This window comes from Vanellus vanellus (genome assembly GCF_965231255.1).
Source record: "Vanellus vanellus genome assembly, chromosome: 1".
Taxonomy (NCBI): Eukaryota; Metazoa; Chordata; class Aves; order Charadriiformes; family Charadriidae; genus Vanellus; species Vanellus vanellus.
In genome coordinates this window covers 11,541,286-11,555,757 of record NC_138905.1, presented here as the reverse complement: position 1 = coordinate 11,555,757, position 14,472 = coordinate 11,541,286, and the positions used below count along the sequence as shown (strand labels likewise).

General features: G+C 39.5%; 1 protein-coding gene across 5 annotated transcripts in view; it reads right to left on the bottom strand.

Moving 5' to 3' along the window:
* Nucleotides 1-14,472, bottom strand: part of CACNA2D1 (calcium voltage-gated channel auxiliary subunit alpha2delta 1) — a 437,732-nt gene that overhangs the window by 95,023 nt on the left and 328,237 nt on the right. The gene's annotated exons all lie outside the window — the stretch shown is intronic.

The following is a 14,472-nucleotide window of genomic DNA, read 5'->3' as shown; positions in this document are numbered from 1 at the left end:
TTATTGCTGTTTCTGACACTCAATAAGTTTTTTCCTGCTTTATCTGATGGCTTCATATATGTGTGTATATATATTTATTAAAAATATGTTTATGTATATGTATGTGCTTAATTTATTTTTTATTACAAGATCAAGAAAGCAAACTTCAATCAACATTTATCAGACGCTATCTAGACAAAGCACTAATCCTCTGAGGAAAGCCACAATTCTCAAAAAGAAGAGCAATAAGTTTAGGTAAAACCTCAGGAAAAGAATTTGAGGAAAGAAGTGCTAGCTCTGCAATTTAATCTGAAAAACACAAAGTTTCTTTTGTAAACCATCTCATTAAGGGAAAATGCAACAAGATAAACAAATCAAAACCAATACATCAATGAAACTTTTAAAACCTTTTCCAGGTTTTTGTCATTAGGTGGCACTAAAACAAAAAAGGTTGAACTGCTCCTACAAATGTTATCCTGAAATGGGGATTTTTACACTTCTGGTAGAGGTTGTTGCCTTCTGTGAACGGCATAAATTTCTCATTACAACTTAAAAAAATAAGTACTTCTGTGTGCCAAATGAGTGAAGAAGCAGGAGTATTAAAAGCCAAACTTCCTCCTGAAAGAAAAATTTCCACGTGTTGAACATAAGAGATCCCAGCTCCAGGAGGATGAAAATCGATATTTCCATACAAAGGATCCGTATTACCAAAGCAAGCATCTCCATTTCTAACAGTTTTACAAGCTGTGTTTACAATACTCATAATGGAAAAGCTGTAAAAGTTAACATTTCTTAACCAACCTCCTATCGAAATGTCTTTCTGCATCTCCAAAATCTGTAAAAGTCGTAACATTCTTATTGAATATTTTAATACCAAATCTAAGTAAAACCGCAGATTTTCCCAACCATCCTTACCTGCTGCCTCCCTGTCCTTCACTCATCCCAGTTAGTTTACTAACATCTATTGATTCAACATTACACGTTTAATCAAAATCTCCTGAAATTACACTTCTAAACAACAACAACAGCAAAACACTATAAAAAGCCTAAAAACTATCCCTCTGAAACTTCTGACATTAAATGAGACCTTAAGTGCCTTAAACTGTGTGTAAATTTTGTATTTTTAAACATTCAGAAATGTTTATTGTTTATAGAAAATCAGATGAACAAAGCAGTAATTCCTATACTTAAACTTGCTACAGAGACAAAATGTATACATTTAAAATACCGAGACCATGATAGCTGAATAAATCAGAAACATCACTCTGGGAATAGTGAAAATTGAGAAAAATAGAGTCAGCTTGCTGAAGACCTAATCAGATACTACCGCTGCTGACTTTCAATCTGCCAAGGTTTGTTGCTATGCTGCTTCTACCTCATGGCTAAATCAGCTTGGTGACCCAGTTGTATCTATACATATTAAATGAGCAATAGTGAAATAGATCTGATTTCATCAGGCTTTCGTCTTGTAGCTAAATCCAGCTTTGCTGCTTTCTTTTCTTTTCTTTTTTTTTTTTTTTTTTTTTCTTGCTGCTTTAGGCTTGGTAATAGGATTTTAGGGTTAATCCCAAGAATAACTGAATCTCGAATAAGGCCAGTTACAACCTATATTTTGGCAGTGGGAAGATATTATAAATATTTATCAGAACCCATTTAGAGAATAGGAAGACAGTAATTTTCAAAGCTTTATTCTCATGTAGATCTCAGTACACAGAAAATTTGAGGCAGTTCAAGTAATAAAGGTTTGTAATGTGACACGCCAAAAAATAATGCGTGGTGTTAAAGTTCAGCATTCATATCTTGCTATGGAATAACTGTTTTCTCCTAGCCTATGGCTTACATACAGATAGTCTTCAGGTATAGACTGTAGAGAAAATCTAAAAACCTTATTCTAGTACTCAGAAGGACCATGTCTGCATTTCTAAAATTGCATTGCACCTTTGTAAATTGTATTTACAAAAGTAAATTGTACATGTTTGCACTTCTTAAATTGTATTTACACTATTGGCATTTCCTGAAATTTAAAATGTATTAAATTTCTTTTCGTTGTGAAATATATATATGTTTATTATAGACCAGAGGTAGCGGAGTTCAATAACAATAAAATTGCTAAATCACGAAATATCTGCTGAAAAAAATATTGTAGCATAATATCAGGTAAATGTTCGGAAAAACACCAAATACAGGGCCCAAATCCTCTCTCAGTTAGCTCTGTTAGCTTTTCTAACCAATATGATTATCTGCACATAAATCAATGCAACGCTCCCACTGTGTGCAAAAGGGTTAATGTTCAGGCCATAAAGGATGATGCTGTGCTGCGGATCTCAGTTATGACAAAGAACCTCAGCGCAGCCTGCAAGATGAGTTAGCTTAGCAAGATGAACTCATTTATGGTCATTTCATGATGCTGTGGCTAAGTGAGCACGCATTATTTACTTCAAATAGCGTCTTTCGGACTTCTACTGAAAATTTTGGTACTGTAAAGGTCAACATCTCCCAGAGAAAGCTGGCTGGTCTGCACGACTGCACTCCTGTAGTGCTGCAGTCTTGCAGGCTGCGCCGTATGGCACGGCGACCCGGACACGCTCCAGGAGACAAATGTAACAAGAAGAGACTTTCTAGAAAATTATTTTGTAGCCTTTTTTTTTTGTTGTTTTGTTTCCACTTGACTGGGGAAATCTACATTCAATCAAATTCAAGTTGTTTAGAACACGAAACACCCTTGGCCAAAAAGATGAATCATAGTATATCTCAAGTTGAAAGGGACCTGTAAGGATCATCAAGTCCAACTGCCTGCTCCTCGCAGGACTGCCTAAAATTGAACTATATGACTAAGAGCATCATCCAGACCCTCCTTGAACTCTGACCAGCTTGGTGCTGTGACTACTTCCCTGGGGAGCCTGTTCCAGTGACCGACCACCCTCTTGGTGGTCCTAACATCCTGTCTGAACTCTCCCTGACACAGCTTCATGCCATTTCCTCGTGTCCTATCACTGGTCACCAGAGATAAAGGCTTGAGTATTAAACCATTATCTATAAATTCACTGCCCATTGGAACAGGTTGCCCAGAGAAGCTGTGGCTGCCCCATCCCTAGAGGTGTTCAAGGCCAGGCTGGATGGGGCTTTGAGCAACCTGGTCTGGTGGAAGGTGTCCCTGCCCATGGCAGGGGGGTTGGAACTAGATGGTCTTTAAGGTCCCTTCCAACTCTAATCATTCTATGAGTCTATGATTCTATATGTGAGGTTGCTACTCAGGGCATCAAAAGCAAGATGAATGTTGGGTCACCAAATTACAAGACAGACATACACTTTAGCGGCAGACCACAGAACTGGGGGATGGCAGGGGGCTACAATGTCACCTCCATAGCCTCAGGGTTTGACTTAAATGTGCCTGTCACCCTTGCAGGGCAGAGCACCGTGCCTGGCATGGTGCCTGGTGGTTGGTGAGCAGTGAGGAGGCTGTGGTAGCACACTGCCGACGTGTGAGATGCTGCTGCTGAGGCAGGGAAGCGTGAGACAGGAGCGAAAAGGATGTCTTGAAAAGTGTGAGACTTGAGAAGTCAATGAGTATTTCATTCATGTTTTGCCTAGGTTAAGAGATCATTTAAGTTCACACCAAACTAACATCTTGCCACGTGTCTTACAATTTTCATCTACCAAACAGATGACTTTTATAGAAAGTATATTAAAAAAAAAGGGAGACCATAGAACAAATAGTCCCCAGCCCAACCCAAACCTTACAGACAGGCGGCATTTTCTTTTTTCATTAACATGGTGAGTCATTTCCCCAGCAGACTCATTAAAGCCAGCCCAGCCCAACCCCTTCAGAACTGGTAAGGAATGAGTTCATTGTTCGAGACACACTCACCACACGTTTTTAATTATACTGTCACAACTCCCCCTAATAATTGTCTCCTGGTTGGAACACTGAATCAGAAATGCACTTTTGGTCCAGCATCTGACATTCCATAAAAACTCGCAGGATCAGTGCTAGGTCTGACATGTAGCAGGGCTCTCTTGAGTAAGACTTGGGCTTTAATGAAAATTAAGAAACTGGAAATAGCCAACAGACTTATTAACCAGTGGAACCACGAGGTAGAGCTAACACCTCGTTTTATATACGACTAAACTACCCATTTTAAATACTACTAATGTACTAGAAAGCTGGAATTTATCCTGGAATTTGTTCGCAGAAGCCCGTGCCATATGCTGTTAGAAGTCTGACTTCCTGACATTTGAGAACTATGAGAGGTGACAATAAAAATCTGTATTGATGCCCAAAGCAATCCCTCAAAGTGGGAATGGAGGTGACTCTTCTAGTCATCTGGAATCGTCAGTTATACTGGATAGTAATAAATGCACAGTTTCCAGCAACATCCCTGCTCCTGACATCCTGATGTAGACATTCAGCTTCTAATTTCCATTCCCTTTGGCTCTTCATGCACTCAAATACTCTGTTCCCTAGAATTAATACTTTATGACAGGTTTAAAATGAAACAGATCTTGTTTTAAGATTTGCCCTATTCCTTTTCCAACTCTTTCTTTTTCCTCTCTTACATACCTTTAGAACATTTTCCTTCCACCGAAAACTAAAGTTGAGGTTAATAACACAACAGTAACAACTTAGCTGATATGTTAACACAAACAGTAACACAAAAGAAGACAAAAAAAAAGGTGTGAAAACCCCAAAAGTGCCTGGGGGCATTTTTCTCACTGACTCCTTTTTGCATTCTCAGCTGAGCAGAGGTAGTATGATTTAGCTCATCTCACTTCAGTAGTCTTTGAATTGGGATCCCAGTCCAAGAGTGTGGGCCAAGCTCTCCCTGCAGCCAGTGGAGGCAGACAAGCACCTCCGGGCCAGGATGATCAGGATGGCTTGTCTTCTGGAGGTGTTTTTCATTTATCACAACTAAGGCCTAGGCAACTGGACTCAGGGAGGTTTTATGAGAGATATTTTGGGATGCAGGGGAAGAGGATTTCAGGATTTCACAGGACCTACTGTGGAATATTTATGGGAAGAACCCAGGTGAGGAAAGGGATGGGTTTAGGTGATTTGAGGATGAACAAATGGGGGAAATAGAAGGATAAGGGGAAAAAATATTGGTCCTGTGTAAATGGTTTACTGATCACGTATGTTTTTCTGGCCACATCTTTCACCTCATCAGCGCAGTCTGTCCTGCCTTCTTATTATACTCCATCACTACCTCTTTTCCTGGGTGAGGGACTCTCTGTTCTGAGCGTGTATCTATGCAAGGGTGTGTGAGTGCAGCAACTGGAGTCAGACCAGGGGTCACAGGTTCCATGTGTCCATGGTGCAGCAGCTGGAGAGACTGGAGTGAGTGGACTTTAGTGTCAGCAACTGGTGAGGGACCATGGGTCAATGGTGAGGGACCCATATGACCATGGTATCAGCACCTGGCATGCACTCCAGGTGCTGGTCTGGGACGTCTCTAGGGGTGAAATCCATATGTGTGTGTCTCTAAGGGGGAGATGATGGGGGAGGGTCAGCTACTGGGACTAGGGGAGTGCCTGCCGGCTCTGTGTGTGTGCATGAGATTGGCTCTACCAGCAACTGGATGGGGCTGCAGCCTCGGGGGCTTGTATGTCTAGGTGGCAGCAACTGGGCAGACCGGGATCCAGGGACAGCTGCTGTGCACATGAAGTGTCTGAGCCCAGCTGCTGGAGGGATCCACACAGTACACACGTATATATATACATATAGGTGTGTGTGTGTGTGTGTGTGTGTGTGTGTGTATTCTCAGCAGCAGACTTCCATCCTGCTGAGCCCAGAGGGGAGCAGGCTGAGGTTGTTGGTGCTGCCTGTGTTCACACGAATGCTCTGTTTTTCTGTGTTACCTGTGTGGCTGGCCTTGTATGTATATATATACATTAATATATCTTATGTGGTATCCATGCGCTCTGTGTGCATGTGTCCCCTGGGAATACATTTTCAGCCTCACTACTGGTTGGATCTTTGGCATGGAGCTGCAGCTGCCTCACCTCTCTTGGGGTGTTGAATCTGGCATGATATGCTTTAACCAAACGGGTAAAATAATATATGTATAAACAAGCAAGTCCCTAAATTCAGCTGGCTTGGTTATTATTTTGTAACACTAAAAGAAAAATAACTTCATCTTCTAAAGGTTTCTTAAGTTTACGTGAAGCTCTGTAAGGCTTAGTTCAAATGTGAAATCAGGAAAAACTTGTTGAAATATGCGCTTTCTTTCGAAATTCCCTAGCAATATATCGGGTATGGCTAGATGGCCTTTGAATACAGATGTGAGTAGCTGCTGCGTGGGATCTGGCTGGCTGTACTTTTACAAAGGCTTTCTAGCTTGAGCACAGTTCTGAGCCGTACCCGGCAACTGGCTTTTGGAGAAGGTCCCTGGTGTTATCTGCAATTCCCAGAGAAGGAAGGTTTGACCCTACACTAACATCACCATGGGTTTTGTGTTATATTGAGTTTATATACTGGCATAATATTTTAACCCAGATGCTAAAAAAAAATAAATGTAAGGAAGTACCATAGGGAGAATAATCACCGGGACAGCAAAGTAACACTTCATTTTCACCTCTTTATCATGGACTATTCTGTATATCACGGAATCAGGGAGTTTCAGAGTTGGAAGGGACCTCTAGAGACCATCCAGCCCACCCCCCCTGCTAAAGCAGGATTGCCCAGAGCACATTACTCAGGACTGCATCCAGGCGGGTCTTGAAAACCTCCAGAGAAGGGGACTCCACAGCCTCCCTGGGCATATTTCTGTTTTATACAAGTATTTGCTCTTCTGTCTTATGTGACAGAAAAATACTGTAGGACTGGTTAAAGTGAAGATAACAATGACTTTTCACATATATTAGGGATAAAAGACAGCCCAGCTACTGAATATATGTGTTGCTAGATAGATATGGCTAAACTGTTAAGTACACACAGAAGAGAAAAAAGTACTTGTTAAATACGTCTTATTTACAAAGATGAAGACTAAAATATTTCTATTACACGAGGATGATGAAGTACTTTCCAGTCCATTAGTAACTACAGTGGATGATGAACAACTACTTGGGATAAACATTTAAGTCAGCAGGACAAAACAACAAAAAAAAACCCAACCAACCAATCAACCAAAACCTTTATGTATTCTTGTTTTAAGACTAAAAGGGGCAATGAGATAATCTAATCCAACCTCTTGCATACTGTTTTACCACCCACATATCATAAAATTACATGCCTTAAAATTCCCTTGGTTACTTCTGTAATCAACCTTAACAATTACATTTAGCAGTAGATGTTTGCTTAAAGTGCATCTTCCAGGAAAGCATTAAATATTGATATGAAGACAACAAGAATCTTTCTTTGTAATTTGTTGAGGCATATTAACTATTTATGCGCCATTCAAATTTATTTGGCTTCCACTAGTCATTCTTGCAGTGCTCTCATCTGACAGTTGTAAGAGTTTACAGATGCAAGAGTTTTCCCCAGCAACAGCACTTCTCAGCTGTGATCAAATCAGTTATCAGCCAATTTATTTATGAACTCCTGAACAGACAAAAAAATCAAATTCTGTGAGTTTGAGAGCATGTTTGAAATCCAGCTTCTCAGGTGACAAACTCGGGACTGTGAGAAGATGCTTTCAAGAACTAAGCAATCATAAACCACTTTCGGTCCTCAGAGAAGACACCTACAACCTTTTTTTGTAAAATCTAAGCCAATGCAGTTTGTGTTGAATTAGTGGTGTAATCCACATTTATGTAACAGTATTTAGCCACAACAAAGGAGAGACATAGGTTCAAAATCTGAGTTCAAATACTCTTCTTCTGCCTTCCATCAGAGAAACTGAACCATCCATCCACACACTGTTTAGCCATGTCACTGAAGCTGCGCAAGAATTTCTAGTTCATCATGTCTGATGAAGACTGCAAGAAGTTTGACTTTCTAATGGTCCTTCACTTTTTCTTGATACAAATTGTGTAACTTGCTTTCCTGAGGATCACAGTTCCATTGAAATCAAATAACCTCATTTCAAAAGAGCCAAGTAATATAACATCCTCCTACCCTAATCTTCCTCCCAAGTCCAACCCCACCTGAAATGCTCTAACATAGCATCATTGACCCCTATCTCGACTTTCTTTTTAGAGGGGAAGGAAAATTAAACTGTAATTCTGTGGGCAAACAAAAATTTCATGCTGTCGTTAATACTACTGCATTTCTTGCTTCTATTCCTACTCTCATTAATGCATTGAAAGAGAAAAGTCTTTCTAACTTCTTAACAATTCCTGGATTCCCACAGTTCTCAATTTTTCCCTAGGTCCCTAAATTGATTTCATTACTATTTGCAAAATATTCATTACCATTAAGTTTGATAAACAGGACCTCCAGACATATTACCCATACGTATCTTTCCATAGATATATAGCCTAGCTCTATCTGGAATTATTAGTAACACAGAATTTGAACATTAAATTTAAACTTCGCTTCAGCCCAGCACCTACAGCCCTTACCAAACATACCTGTGTGAAACACGTACACTAATTCACTGGGCCCCTGAATAGGGGAGATGCAAGATAATGACCTTCCATTAAGGAATGTTAATGATTTTCCATTAAGAAACATTCCCATGAAGATGTGTTTCTGTGTAGCTATCATTGTTCCCCCTTGTCTGGAAAATGAGCCACAAGAAAAACTGCAAGGTCATGATACAATTAGATGGACTGTGGTTAAAAGAATCATGAAGCTCAACACTCAGCTCTAAACCTGCCTATATAGTGCTTTTCATTTACTATATAAAAAAGGAATAATATACATTTGTTTACTTCCTCACACAGCTGTGATGTTGAGGAGACTGTATACTTAATTGGAGCTACTGTGATTCGTTACCTAAAGTGCTCCAGGATTAAATCAGTAAAAGAGATATTTATGCAGACCTACAGTGGGATCTTGATATTCTATCTTTTTTTAATTTGTTAAATAATGAAAAACATGGCAGGCATCTTTATATTTTCTCCTTGATATTGTCCATTATGGAAAATGGGAAAGTAAGGACCGAAATTACATCAGCAAGTCTGCTGGCAAACCCCTTCATACAGGAGTCCTGTTCATCTCCTCCTCTAGATCCACCCATGCAACTACTTCTGTGCCAGTATCTCACACCGCTGTCATTATCACATTTTATGCCTTCCTTAAATACTGATATTATGTAGAAAAACTAATTACCACTGAGCTTCTCTGGGTAAAATCTCAAAAACACAGGAAGAAAATATGTCTTAGTCTATTCGAGAATGTAATTTAAGTTAAAGTTCACTAAAACTATTTTAAATGGAAGTAATAAAGGAAATTGAATTTTAAAGAAAGTTCTGGAAGCTTTTGCCAGTTGAACTGAAGTACACTCATACAAATCTAAAATTCCTAATGAAGAAAACACAAGCACGACAGGTAACCTGGTTGCAAAATCTAGTATCCTTCCTCCCTTCAATAGGACTTCAGGCTAAGGTTTCCACCCGTGTCATGTTTGTTAAGTTTTTAAAGAAGCTTAAGAAAGTATTTCCCAGAAAGAAGGAATGTTTCCCTGTATCTAAGAGAATACAGGTGCAATCTGAGCTGCATAATGCAGGAAGGAACAGGAAGCAGAAAGAGAAGAGAGTCCTTTGATAAACTGAAAAGCTCTTTATGAACACCCCCCCCCATTATCATATAATAAATATTTTAATTAGGAAGGCATAAAGCTTGTATCAACTTGGGAGTAAGGGGGGCAAAATAACCACCTTGGCAACCACTGAACTGTGGGAATTACATGATAAGCTGCTATTAAAAGTCGGTGGAAAAAGGGGTATATCTTCCACAGATTGCTTTTATCCTCAACAATAATTTCATAGGCTGGATGCATCATTTTTTCTTTGAAATCAGTTCATCCAGAAATCTCCTTTTCTCTGATTTTAGTCCATGTGCAAAACTGTACAAAAGCAGGAGATGAGCTTTCAGTTTTCCCAGAACATGATTCTGTTATCCCTAGTATGCTCATAACACTTAATTTCCAGATCCTAAGCAGTAAATACTAGTTTGGACTTGTACAAAGTGATTTTAAACAGCCCTACAGCTCCTGACCTTTAACATGCCTGTTGCTATCAGGTAGGTTTTTCCTTTGTGTGGTTTTCCACATCTCCACGGATTTGAAGTTGAAATACATTTCTCCTGCAAACTGCAGCCTACCCACAATCGTAAACAAATTACACTCTCTGCGTCAGCGTTTGAAACCAAGTCACTAAATCACAACGTGCTGGGATGGAATTGCTGCCCCTATCATCTACCACTTACTGCTATCAAAGCATATAACCGGATTAGTGGGAAAACAGCTGTGTTACTCATACACTTAAGCTCCCTCAAACAGCAGGTTTTCTTTCTGCAACAAAGCACAGCACTTCAGATAAGAAAAATGCAAATCCCAGAGGAAATCATGACATATTAACCCCTGGCAATCTTTACGTGACTTAATAGTTCATTCAACCTTTTTTCACTGGAAATAAATGCAAGAATTATATTAAATCGGTAGAACTAATGTATTTTAACACATCTACTTTTAAGCTTTTGGTTCCCTAGGATTTCTCCATATACCAAGCATGGCTCATTAAATCATCCTGTCACTTTCTGGAAGTGATTGGCATGAGCTTAAATCCGTGTCTCTCAGTTGTGGGCATGAATCATCATCCATATGGGTTCTGTGGGACAACATCTTGGCAGAGGTTAGCGGTAAAACAGCTCTCTAGTTAACTCAAAACCTCATTACTAAACACTCTATGGTTATTAAAGCTAACCAGCCATAAAACAGCTGTTGCTTTCTTGGCCAAAAGATCCAGGGGGGAAGAAAAATTGTAGATAACTTCCAGTTATCGCTAGTGTTCATATATCCATTGGCTAATATTGTATTAACTGAAAATTTTCACCTACTGTTTTGGACTTTTTAATTACCCATTATGTCTTATACCAGGATGCTTGAAGAGAAAATGTCCTTAAGCAGTAACATGAAACATATTGGATAAATCTACATTTCTTTCACCTAGAACAAAATGTTTAAGTTAATATTTTGGGGCTTGGATTTCTTAAGAAAGCACTGGATTTGGACTTGATTTAGACATGGATTCTTTGCTATGAAACATTCTGTGAAAAATAATGATCATAGAACCATAGAATCATTTAGGTTGGAAAAGACCTTTAAGATTGTCGAGTCCAACCGTAAGCCTAAGACTACCACTAAACCATGTCCCCAAGCACCACTTCTACATGTCCTTTAAATACCTCCACAGATGGTGACTCAACCACTTCTCTGGTCAGTGCTTAACAACCTTTTCAATGAAGATATATGTCCTAATATCCAATCTAAATCTACCCTGGTGCAACCTGGTGTCCACTTGTCCTATCACTTGTTACTTCCCCCCACCTCGCTACAACCTCCTTTCAGGCAGTTGTAGAGAGTGATAAGGTCTCCCCTCAGCCTCCTTTCCTCCAGGCTAAACAACCCCACTTCCCTCAGCTGCTCCTCATAAGACTTGTCCTCCAGACCCCTCACCAGCTTTGTTGGTCTTCTCTGGACACTCTCCAGCACCTCTATGTGTCTCTTGTAGTGAGGGGCCCAAAATTGAACACAGTATTCGAGGTGCGGACTCACCAGTGCCGAGTACAGGCAGACAATCACTTCCCTAGTCCTGCTGGCCACGCTATTCCTGATGCAGGCCAGGATGCTGTTGGCCTCCTTGGCCACCTGGGCACACTGTCGGCTTATATTCAGCTGGCTGTCCACCAACACCCCCAGATCCTTTTCTGCCGGGCAGCTTTCCAGCCACTCTTCCCCAAACCTGTAGCACTGCATGGGGTTGTTGTGACCCAAGTGCAGGACCCGGCACTTGGCCTTGTTGAACCTCGTACCATTGGCCTCGGCCCATCGATCCAGCCTGTCCAGATCCCTCTGTAGAGCCTTCCTACCCTCAAGCAGATCAGCTTGGTGTCCTCTGCAAACTTACTGAGAGTGCTCTCAATCCCCTTGTCCAGATCATTGACAGAGATATCAAAGAGAACTGGCCCCAATACTGTTCCCTGGAGAACACCACTTTTTACCAGATGATCTTTTGTGTATGACCATATCTCTAGATGATCCCCATATAATTTAGAAAAAAAGAAAAATGAGATATTTTAAAATCACACAAGAATTAATGAACCATCTGCCTTTTAACACACTACATAAACCTATTAAAACATGAAGCTTTTCACCAAATGTATGCAAGGAAGAATACGTGGGGAAAAACTAAGTAGTAAAATAAAGAATTTAATATTCGAATAAAGATGAGATCTCAGACCTCTATGAAATCCTCCTGAATGAAAGTCATGTATGTAATTTTCAAAGATTTATCCAAATGATCGGAATAATGGTTGTTCTAATGTAATATGTTTTACTTTAAGTGTCAAGAAATCTAAATAAAACTTAAAAATAAAGAAACATACATGAAAACAGTACAGCAACTAATGCCAACTTTGCAGTGGATAAATGCTTTATAAAAGTTAGGCCTGTGTATATACTTTTGTGAATAACCTGAAGAACAAATAATACTGAGTGTGATAATATAGCACCTTCTTAAGTGGAGTCATCTCTGGTGCTTAATTTTGGTTTGAGGTTTTGGTTGGACTGTAGAAAAACTGTGCAAACTAAAAAAAAAGGGGGGGGGCAACATAAAAAAGACCAAACTTCTGTGTTCACATCTTATGCTTAAAGAATGTCTTGCAGTAGTACAACTATTTATTTCCTGTCTTTAGCGTATGATTCCCTTTCTGTTAGAGAAATAAAATGTCAGAACACAATGTCTCCCAAAATTCCAATACCTAAGTCATCTGAACACATGAAAACATAAGTTATACAAAGGTAATTGCAATACTGAAAGGATCTAATGTGGACTTATAAGTGTACAACACCGTAAACATTTTTATAAAGTGCATTTTATAAAAGATGTAGAGATGCCATGTTCTATTATGTATATTTCTGTGAGTGTTGTCTTCCTCTGAGGAGGAATGCAGCATGACCAAAAAGTCCTCTTAGGTTCTGCCGTCAAATACCTGATGTGCGCCTCTAAAATTCATTCAAAGAAGAAAGGTCCTTACATATTGTAAGTTACAAACCACTGGGAAAATGTATTGTAGAAAACAGTCAAAGATTTCTAGTCCTTTTTTGACACAAATCCCAACATTGGGGCCTCGCTGGGATAACACTGAACCTTAGCTAATAAAATACCCAGAGCCTAAGGAAGGCTTAACATTAAGATACACTATTTCTGCTCAACTGGGAGCAAGTGAAAGAAAGAGTTTGGAAAACTGTGTAAATCAGGAGGTAGTGGGGGTCCTGATTTTCCAACGGCAAAAGTTGGCACAGCTCCACTGAGCACAGCAATCCATTTCCAGCAGTTCAGGATTACAGTCCTTTTTCTTTGTAATACCGGTGAACCTAACAACAAGATTTCAGCTTTCTAATGTCATTACAGAAAAGCCTATTTCCTTTAATAATAATAAAAACATTAGTTTCCTTTTTTTTACTGCAATTTAGATTAAAGAAAATGGTCTAATCCACTATTAAAAACTTTAACAAAGGAAATGCCATTGCAAATAAAAGCTTCTCTCTACTGCTTGTAGAAAGGTCTAGCTAGACTGACAGCAAACGATGAAGCAATAAGCAGTATTCAAAGAGATTTCTGATAGTGATATTTCAGGTCTTTCTCCCCTGCAGGCTGGCTACAACACATCTGTAAAAGTTGAAAATTGTCTTCAAAATTATTCCGGTTACTCACCACACAGGCTGTCTCTTGTCATTAAAAGTATGTCAATGTTCCCATCCTAAATCCTTAGAATCAAATCTCTACAGTTCAACATCTAAATAAAAACCAAAAAAGCCTGGCCCGAGGCTAGAGCATGACATCCAAGGTATCAGCCTGAAAACTGAAAGTTGCCCATATCATCTTCTCCCTCCCCAAATCTATTTTATTTTGCCTTCAGATTTCTTGAATACCAGGAATTTGCACTTTAAATTCCAGGCAAGTATTAGAAAGGTGAAAATGCCATTAAAAAACCCCAAAACTATTTTAAAGAACTATTTAAAAACTATTAGGTAGAAACAGAAGTTTTAAGCCTGGTAGTCAAGTTTGAAGTACGGTAAGCACAGGTAGTACTAAAGTTTCAGATCATGTTCTGAAAGACGTCAGCTGCTGAAAAGCCAGCCCGAAAAAGCCAGAGTCAGCTTCATTTGAAACTTCTTACAATCCTACCCTCCTCCTAACAATCCTCTGACCTGCACATCACTAATGCTGTCTCTGTATGCACAAATTATGTGCATTTTAAGTTCCTTCATAGCTTCTCCCCTTTATTATATTAATTATTATGGGGAAAATTGCTTTGCTACCCATCAAGTAGCTAACTGTAGAACTTCTCAGCGGCACCTCTTCAGCAGGTCACAGGTATGGCTCTAC